We start from the raw sequence: 10,706 nt of genomic DNA, 5'->3' as shown, positions 1-10,706 counted from the left end.
CTAAAGTGTCAGTATCTTTAAAGATGAGCTTACCTTGGAGGAGCAGTGAACTCGAGTCTAAGCAAGATACCTTCATGGTTCAATGAGCCGCACATACACTATATATATTCTAGTCATGTTCTTGCTTTCGGTTTCACATAGATCTGGAGTTTTTTCCTTTCTCTCTCTCTCTCTCTCTCTCTCTCTCTCTCTCTCTCTCTCTTACTCGCTGTGTTTCAGCATCTTGTGGTGACCAGTATGATTAACAAGAAGAGAGGAAGTCTGTTAAAAAAAAAACAACAACCTAATATGGCATTCTGATGTATTCCCTGTAGAGGATCCTATTCAAATTATCAGGGAAATGTCCAGAGTAATTATTCCTTCTCTTGTTTTGTTTTTGGTTCATCATCATTTGAACATATGTGATAAACAGTTTGTACCCTTATTGTGTGATTGCGGCCTTTAGGTGCATGTTTGTGATTGTGTACTCAAGATGTTTCGCCTCTTTTTTTAAAAAGTTGATTTAAAGGTAAATGTGACACACATACGGATAAAGATAGAAAGCAAGTGATAATCTCAATGTAAAATCTTCCTCACTTTGAACTGTAACTGCTTAATTTTTGTTTATTAACCTGATATAACACTGGAATTTATACACACTGGTAAATTTACAGCAATTCGTAACAATAGATAAATACATTACTCATTTTAATCCTGCTAAATTTCATCAGTCGTGTAGCTATGACAGTGAAAGTGGAGCGCTGTTGAAACTGCCCTGAAAGTACTTTGAATCTGTGAAGTTTAGTCCTGACTGTGCATCGTCAGGGAATCTTTTCAACAGTCTCATGATTTAGACGACTACTCATCGAGGTGGTTTCACTGAATCTCACAAAAAAAAAGAAACACACTCGCCCACACAAAAAAGCTGAAAGAATGATAAACACGCAAAAAAAGGACCTTGTGATTGTGACATTGTGATTTTTGACGTGTTATTATTGAAAAAGTTGAGGGTTTATAATAATTCCCAGAAGCCACACAGTCAGACAGACTCTGCTAAAAAAAAATGTTAAAAAGTATTTGAAATCTGTGTACATTTAATAATAATCAATTATGTGGCTTTTTTTTTTAAGTATAATGAACTGAATATGAATGCAATTAACTTCACTTGACTTACATTTTTTTGCAACACTGACATACGAACTGACATCTTTCCAAAATTGACAGTAGTGACTGTTTACTGGCAAAAACGTTTCATGTATAAGCCCTGGAAGTTTTCTATTCTAATGTGTTTTATTGTGTTTCTAGTCGTCTTTCCCAATATGAGCCTTAAACTGACAGGAACTTTGGCTTTGTCATCTTAATAGATGTTTTTGTCTTTTAACTAAACTAATACTTTCTGATTTTATCTCTTTATATTTCAGATATTTTATTTCATTGTAACCTCTTTTCAATATCTTTTTTCGACAATACCTTATATATACTAAGAAAGTACAGTTGTTTACTTCATAGCTAATATATATATACACACACACACACACACAGTATGTCACATTTCTGCAAATGTTTTATTATATCTTTTCATGGAACAACACTGAAGAAATGACACTTTGCTACCATGTAAAGTAGTCAGTGTACAGCTTGTACATTAACTGTCCCCTCAAAATAACTCAGTACACAGTCATGAATGTCTAAACCCCTGGCAACAAAAGTGAATACACCCCTAAGTGAAAATGTCTAAATTGGGCCCAAAGTGTCAATATTTTGTGTGGCCACCATTGTTTTCCAGCACTGCCTTAACCCTCTTGGACATGGAGTTCACCAGAGCTTCACAGGTTGCCACTAGAATCCTATTCCACTCCTCCATGATGACATCACGGAGCTGGTGGATGTTAGAGACCTTGTGCTCCTCCACCTTCTGTTTGAGGATGGCCCACAGATGCTCAGTAGGGTTTAGGTCTGACTACTTTACATGGTAGCAAAGTGTCATTTCTTCAGGGTTGTCCCATGAAAAGATATAACAAAATACTTGACAGACTTTTGTGACACACTGTACATANTTCACATTTCTGCAAATAGTTTATTGTATCTTTTCATGGGACAACACTGAAGAAATGACACTTTGCTACCATGTAAAGTAGTCAGTGTACAGCTTGTACATTTACTGTCCCCTCAAAATAACTCAGTACACAGTCATGAATGTCTAAACCGCTGGCAACAAAAGTGAATACACCCCTAAGTGAAAATGTCTGAATTGGGCCCAAAGTGTCAATATTTTGTGTGGCCACCATAGTTTTCCAGCACTGCCTTAACCCTCTTGGACATGGAGCTCACCAGAGCTTCACAGTGTTGCCACTGGAATCGTCTTTGACTTCTCCATTACGACATCATGGAGCTGGTGGATGTTAGAGACCTTATGCTCCTCCACCTTCCGTTTGAGGATGCCCCACAGATGCTCAGTAGGGTTTAGGTCTGGCTACTTTACATGATAGCAAAGTGTCATTTCTTCAGGGTTGTCCCATGAAAAGACATAATAAAATATTTGAGTGACTTTTGTGACATACTGTACATATATATATATATATATATATGTGTGTGTGTGTGTGTGTGTGTATATATATATGTGTACACATTAGAATTAATGTTAATGAGCAGCAATTACATGGTAGTAATAGCTAGTAAACCGTCCTGACTTGTAGACAATGAATAGAGTTTAAATGTTGAATGTGCTGTCTTACGTTAGACATGCTGTCACTTTAAGGTTTGCTTAAATGTGTTCTTCAAACAAAGAACAAAATTAGGATTACTGTCATAATCATTATTATTAATAACATTATAATTTATTGTTATATAAATTTGATCTTCAGTCTCTGAGCACACTGAGCCCTCAAATGTTAAGTTTTAATTCACCAGGTACTGCCAACTTCTTTCGAATTAGAAAAGTATGAACATCAGCAACAACATTAAAACCACTGACAGTTCAGACTTATCATTTGGTTACAGTACAATGTTCTGTTGGGGAACCTTGGCATTCATGGGGATGTTATTTTGACTCATATCACCCACTTAAAGACTGATGCAACAGCTCAAGACAAGAATCTAAAGTCCCATTGAGCTTGAGTCGGTTGTGCCTGGACAAACCCGTCTTAGAGGTCTCACTTTCGTGACCCGACTGGACAGAGCCGTTTTAATGTTCGGCAGGTGGTTTTTATGTTGTGGCTGATTGGGGTCATTTTGGTTGTCCTCGTGGCTAAAGAGAACAGTTTTGTCTTCCACAAAACTGCACAACCATGAAGATGGTGATTAGTTACATTGAGGTAAATTCCCAACCAGATATACATTCAGTGTATCATTTTGGAAGTCACCCAACATTCAATGAGGAATGAAAACTGGGGGACATTCTAAGAAAATACGATGTCCGCCAGGGCTTTGATCCACTGATCTTATCTTGAAAGTAATATAGTTTTATATTGTACAGTGCCGTAAAAGATGTGTCTGTTTTTCCAGGTGTAATCTTGTTTTAGTCTACACAACTGCTGATTTGTATATGTGTCTTCAGCACCTCTGGGTTAAACAATAAAAAGGCAGAGCATCACCTCCATCATACTCTGGTTGTGTTGCTCATTCAGTTTCTAACTGTGTTATCTATACACAGCATTTAAATGTCATGCACTCAAGTGATTGTTAGAATTCTTGGCTTTCTTTAGGCTCCACTTGTCGGGACTTGTTTGACTACAAACGCGTGAAGCGATATATGACTGTTAGATACAAACAACCTGATAGGATTAGAGGTGCCAACTCATACCATCTGACAGGAGACTGCACTGAACTTAAAAAATGTAGTACATGTAAAAAAAAAAATACTGCATTGCATATGGAAATGTATTTATGTAAAAAAATAAAACAAAAATAGTTTGTAGTTGTATTTAATTTTTAAAGAACAGCAAACATAGATGATATCATATGTTTTTTGAATATTGAAGTAGAATGAAGTTCATTTTCATCTTCTGGTACATGCTGTCCTCACTGCCTGTATGCCCTGAAATAAACTCATAAAATCATTTTATAAGCTAGCCTTTTTACAGAGTATTATTTCTATGATTTTTTTATTTAACAATTATGTTTTATTGTTTCAGTATGTGGAGGATTGTTTTTATATTTTCCTTAGACGATAGTGAAATGAACAGCTTATGCAATTGCAGCTGCAGTAAAATTTAATGACACAATTCATTTTCGCTTTTTAAAGTTAAGAAATGTTCAACTGTAGGTTCAAAAACAACGCTCTGGAAACTTACATGAGAATCAGGTATTTACCAGCTGCCTAAGAACTTTGTGAAATTTCCTTCTAGATAAGTTCAATACAGCTGATTTCAAAACGTCAAAAAACCTGAATAAAATCCTGGAAAATGTTTCATCACTTGAAACAATACCAGCTGGAGGTTTCAACCTACCTCTTTGTGGTGGGGCAGTTTCACTTTAGCATGGCAGTATTGGTTTGCTGGACCGCAGTGAAATCTAGACAGTTTCTCTCTTCTGCACTGCTCTGTGCACAGCCGAGGCCATAGGTCACTGTTAGTGTAAGAGCAATAAGTATTCATGAGGGTTCAAAGCTCACTGTCAGCACATGTTCAGTACAAGAGCCATGAAAAACTAGAAATCCTTTAGTTTCTCATTGACAGTTTAACACTACTTGTAAATATGGTTGTCAGCCTATTGTAACCTACAGGCCATTATGTTACTTTATCCTTGTTGTGTTCTCAATGATAGAATATTTAGTTGTGAAAGAGCAACTGAATAAGATAAACATGTCTAAGACTTGTGTTTGTGTTGTGATTTGAAAATCTAACTTAACTTCATTCGTACTAAGCATACCAGCTTTTTGCAAAAACAGGGAAGCGAATATGTCAAAAAGATTTTTTTTTTTAGTTTCCTGTCAGCATTTTTGATCAGCTGGGGGCTTTTCAGAGAATTATTGGAACATCTTGATAACAAGAAATCGAAATATACAGTCCGACAAACAGTCATGGAAAAAATGATTAGACCACCATTGTTTTCTTCAATTTCTTGTTCATTTTAATGCCTGGTACCACTAAAGGTATATTATGTGAAAAATACAATGTACACGACAAAAAATGCAGCTGATGACATCATACTTTATGACCTATTTGACATGCTTAAGCTTAATTGTATTCCCAGGGTATGTAAGAGCCTGCAGTGGTTTCCTGCTTACATTCAAGCTGTAGCACAATTCAGAAGTTGTCAGCTCTCACATGATGCCTAAAACAAAAGAATTATGTGAAGCCACAAAGGCAGCCATTTTGGCACTGCTGGAAATTGGCATGAGTGAGAGACAGGTAGCCAAAAAAAAAAACTGAAGATCTCCAAGACAGTCATTCATTACACCAAGAAAATACAAGCCAAACATGGTACTACCAGATTGCTAGCTGGTCACAGCAGGAAACGTCCTTCTACCTCACGAGATGACTCATCCAATCCTGTGTCAGGAACCGCCGTCACATGTCCAGGGACCTTAAAAATGAGTGGGCACTGTCGAGAAATGGGACTTGTTCGGCAAGGTCAGTTTGAAACCGACTTCTTGAAACTGGTCTGAAGTCACACAGGGCATGAAAGAAGCCCTTCATCACTCAAAGGCAGAGGAAAGCCTGGTTACTCTTTGCTGGGGATCACAAGGATTGGACTGTTGATGATTGGACTGAGGTTCTCTTCAGTGATGAATCCAATATTCAGTTGATGCCCACTCCAGCCAACTTACTGGTTCAGAGGAAGCCTGGAGAAGCCGACAAACCAGACTGTCATGCCCCTACAGTAAAACATGGGGGTGGATCAGTGACGATCTGGGCTTGTTTCAGTGTGAGTGGAACAGGGCAAATGCAATTGTGTGAAGGGCAAATGAACCAGATCATGTGCAGGGCTACTCCTGAAAACAGTCTTCTTCCATCAGCTGGAAAACTCTTTCCTGCCTCAAATGACTGGATTTTAAAATGTGCTTTAAGTTTGACTTATTACATTTATCTGGCTTCATAGATCAACATAGCTGTGTGCCATCTGCACAGCAACAGACATTTATTTAGTGGTTCCTAATTACAGTATATTGGCTATTGGCGGCCTACATAAGGGAGAAGAGGTCCAGCACAGAACTCTATGTGTCTGCAAAAGAACTGTTTATATGAACTAACTGGAATCTATACAAAGAGATAGATAAAAATATGAACTGAACCAGCCTAGCTCCATTCCCTCAATGACATGTTCCAGCCGTCGTAACAAAGTGTTGATGAGGGAGTCAAATTGAGCACTAAGATCTTTAAGGATGAAGTAGGGTGGTTGTTGACGGCTTCAAATCAAGCCCCAAGATGAAAGATGAAGGTGTCCCGCAGGAATTGGTATTAGGCCCCTGTTACTTCATCCATAAATAAAAACCACTTGAATATAGGCGATCATGGGTCCGGTGGAGCAGCAGGTTGTCCACTAATTGCAAGGTTTGTGAGCCCCAAGTTGCTCCCAATGTCAGGCAAGCACCGTCCATAGTGGCTCCACAGTCACTGTTATGTGAGCGGGTGAAGGAGAAACACATGGTGAAGTTCTTTGTAGAACCGTGCTACGGTTAAACGGTGCTGTGTCTAACCATATCAGCAACTGCAGCCTCTTTTTATGTTGACTGAAATGTTTGCCAGCCAGCACAAACTGGGCCCTCTCCAGCTAGTTCACAGTCCACAGTCGCCTTAATAAATGCATTTGGTATCAACAGAAGTGAGACTCATTCCTCAAAGCGATCTTAAAGTTGTACCAATGTTTTTGAGGACGTCTTCTTTGTCTTCTTTTATTGTTGTGGTGTTTCCTCTTGTAACAGAGATCTTGATCTCAGTGAGACTTTCTCAATGAACAGAGCTCAACTTGCTCCCACATTATGTTTTGACTGATGATATGATGCTTTAATTAAGTATGCAAAACAAAAAGAGACTAGCTAGAAAAAAGAGACTAAAGCCAGCTACATATACACTGTACACGAATCGATGAGAACTTGCAGAAACTGAAAGACAATAAACTGGTGAGTGGGTGAAGTTCCTAAAGAAGCTTACTTCCCCTAGAAAGAGAAAATGCTGAGCTCCAGTTGAACTGTCATGTTGTGGTCAGCTGTGGGGAAGCAGTCCACACAGAGAAGGGCTTCCCTCATTCTCATTATCTCCTCCCCCCGGCTTCCCTGCATACAGTAATGTTGAATTTCCCATGTGACACACGCAACACTTACTCTCAGGCTATTTTCAGCGTCAAACATTGTGGTTTTAGGCAACCCTAAGAGTTTTGTTATGCATTTCCTTCCTATTTTGAGCTTTTCTTTTCTTTTTTTTTTTTCTTTCTTTTTTTTTTCAAGAAACACCACCTAATACAGCACTAAACTTAGTTCCCTTATTCAGCTTATCATAAATGAAGTGTGTTTTATATCACATGTTTTTGACTAAAACGGCTCTGGGTCATGTAGGGATTTTCCAATTCATTGATAACATTAATTGTCTTCTGTTGATGTGCTTGCTTGTTTGAAGAAGTCAAAGCCATTGATTTGGAAATAATACACGATGACCGAATTGTATTCAGAATGAAAGATGTTTCATTTAACAAACAGGCAGATGCTATAAAAAAGAAGATTTGTTAATTCTGGCACATACAACATATCAACAATCATAAAGGAGCATCTGGTTAAGACAAACCAGCAGTGTAACATTTAAGATTTAAGATTATTTTTACTTTGGCATTTTGCAGTCCAAAAAACAATTAATGCACTTAAACTTTTTTTTTTTTTTGCTTTTCAGATAAGTTGCAACACTGATATGAAAGCAACATACATATATGTATATTTCTTGTTCATTTTAATGCCTGGTACAACTGATGGTAGGTTTTTTTGGACAAATATAATGATAACAATAAAAAAAAGTAGCTCATAAGAGTTTAATTTAAGAGTTGATATCTAGACGTTTTCCATGAATTTCTTGATAATAACCAAAATCACTGAAGTTCTTGCATCAATAGCTATGGCATTGTACTGACAAAAATGGTGCTTTTAGGCATTCCACATTTTCTTTTCTGTCTGTTTTAGTCACATGATACACAGAAGTTAGTACTTGATTGATAACCATTGTGTTTGATGACGGCAGCCATGCGTCTTGGCCTGCTCTCCACCAGCTTCTGACATTGTTCTGCTGTCACAGCAGCCCATTCCTGTTGCACAGATTCAAAAAATTTGCTTTGTTTTTGAGCTTGTGGTTCTCCATTTTCCGTTTGATGATTTTCCACTGGTTTTGAATTGGACCTAGATCTGGTGATTGAGCAGGCTAAGGCATTGTTCCAATGTTCTGGTTCCCCATGCAGGCTTCAACTGACCTTGCTGTGTGGTAAGGGGTATTGTCTTGTTGGAAAATCCAGTCATTCGAGGCAAGAAAGAGTTTTCCAGCTGATGGAAGAAGACTGTTTTCAGGAGTAGACCTGTACATGATCTGGTTCATTTGCCCTTCACACAATTGCATTTGCCCTGTTCCACCCACACTGAAATAAGTCCAGATTGTCACTGATCTACCCCCATGTTTTACTGTAGGGGCAACACAGTCTGGTTTGTCGGCTTCTCCAGGCTTCCTCTGAACCAGTAAGTTGGCTGGAGTGGGTATCAACTGAAAATTGGATTCATCACTGTAGAGAACCTTAGTCCAATCATCAACAGTCCAATCCTTGTGATCCCCAGCAAAGAGTAACCAGGCTTTCCTCTGCCTTTTATTGATGAAGGGCTTCTTTCATGCCCTGTGTGACTTCAGACCAGTTTCAAGAAGTCGGTTTCAAACTGACCTTGCCGAACAAGTCACATTTCTCGACAGTGCCCACTCATTTTTAAGGTCCCTGGAGATCTGACGTTTTTTTGGGCTACCTGTCTCTCACTCATGCCAATTTCTAGCAGTGCCAAGATTGCTGCCTTTGTGGCTTCACATAATTCTTTTGTTTTAGGCATTATGTGAGAGCTGACAACTTCTGAGTTGTGCTACGGCTTGAATGTAAGCAGGAAGCCACTCCAGGCCTCTGCATGTGCAGCAGTGCTGCTTATGACATGAAATGGCCTCTTATATATTGTGTATTCAGCTGCATTTTTTTTTTGTCGTGTTCATTGTATTCTTCAATTCTTCAAGTAATTTGCCTTTAGTGGTACCAGGCACTAAAATGAACAAGAAATTGAGAAATTGAAGAAAACAAGGGTGGTCTAAAAAATGTTTGCCATATATATATATATATATATATACACACACACACACACACACACAATATTAGTGATTAAGTGACATTTGAAAGAGTAATATTGGACATTCTTATGTCTGAAATCCCCTCTAATAAGTGTTTTCTGATAAATTGACCGAGGTTGAAAGATTGAAACAAAATCCTTAATCCTACTGTTCACTACCCCAATTCGGTTTCCACCTCCACACACAGTTTGCAGAAGTTAACTGAGTTGTTTTTTGTACTGTAAAATGTATTGTATGTATATGANCTTACCTGGTTCATCCGTACTCAGCCCCATGTCCATATTGTTGGTGCTGGTGTGTATGCGTGTGTGTGTGTGTGTTGAGTATGAGTGTGATATTGTTTGTTTGTGCGTGAGGGAAGGGTGGGAATGATTTTAAGGTGATTTTAATCTGTAAAGCACTTTGAATTACATTATATTATGAAAAGCGCTTTAGAAATAAAGATTGATTGATTGATTGATTGATTGATTGGTGATTGAGCAGGCTAAGGTATTGTTCCAATGTTCTGGTTCCCCATGCAGGCTTCAACTGACCTTGTTGTGTGGTAAGGGGCATTGTCTTGTTGGAAAATCCAGTCATTTGAGACAAGAAAGAGTTTTCCAGCTGATGGAAGAAGACTGTTTTCAGAAGTAGCCCTGCACATGATCTGGTTCATTTGCCCCTCACACAGTTGCATGTGCCCTGTTCCACCCACACTGAAACAAGCCCAGATCGTCACTGATCCACCCCCATGTTTTATTGTAGGGGCCAGACAGTGTGGTTTGTCGGCTTCTCCAGGCTTCCTCTGAACCAGTAAGTTGGCTGGAGTGGGCATCAACTGAAAATTGGATTCATCACTGAAGAGAACCTCAGTCCAATCATCAACAGTCCGATCCTTGTGATCCCCAGCAAAGAGTAACCAGGCTTTCCTCTGTCTTTCAGTGATGAAGGGCTTCTTCAGTGCGCTGTGTGACTTCAGACCAGTTTCAAGAAGTCAGTTTCAAACTGTCCTTGCCGAACAAGTCCCATTTCTCGACAGTGCCAACTCATTTTTAAGGTCCCTGGAGATCTGACGTTTTTTTGGGCTACCTGTCTCTCACTCATGCCAATTTCCAGCAGTGCCAAGATGGCTGCCTTTGTGGCTTCACATAATTCTTTTGTTTTAGACATTATGTGAGAACTGACAACTTCTGAGTTGTGCTACGGCTTGAATGTAAGCAGGAAACCACTCTAGGCCTCTGCATGTGCAGCAATGCTGCTTATTACATGAAATGGCTTCTTACATATTGTGTATTCAGCTGCATTTTTTTTTTGTCGTGTTCATTGTATTCTTCAATTCTTCAAGTAATTTGCCTTTAGTGGTACCAGGCACGAAAATGAACAAGAAATTGAGAAATTGAAGAAAACAAGGGTGGTCTAAAAAATGTTTGCCATATATATATATATATATATATA

At 38.6% G+C, this 10,706-nt stretch overlaps 1 protein-coding gene across 1 annotated transcript in view; it reads right to left on the bottom strand.

Moving 5' to 3' along the window:
• The window catches only part of LOC103363263 (uncharacterized), a 3,981-nt gene extending 2,534 nt beyond the window's left edge, over positions 1–1,447 (bottom strand). The window contains exon 1 of the mRNA XM_008289944.1: positions 34–1,447. The gene's annotated coding sequence lies outside the window, so the exon portion shown is untranslated. The remainder of the gene's footprint in view (positions 1–33) is intronic.
• Positions 1,448–10,706: the final 9,259 nt, after the last annotated feature.

The sequence above is a fragment of the Stegastes partitus genome, unplaced genomic scaffold (genome assembly GCF_000690725.1).
Source record: "Stegastes partitus isolate 25-593 unplaced genomic scaffold, Stegastes_partitus-1.0.2 Scaffold647, whole genome shotgun sequence".
In the NCBI taxonomy this organism is placed as follows: domain Eukaryota; kingdom Metazoa; phylum Chordata; class Actinopteri; family Pomacentridae; genus Stegastes; species Stegastes partitus.
Note: the sequence above shows the minus strand (reverse complement) of the source record. Positions and strands in the feature narration are given on the sequence as shown.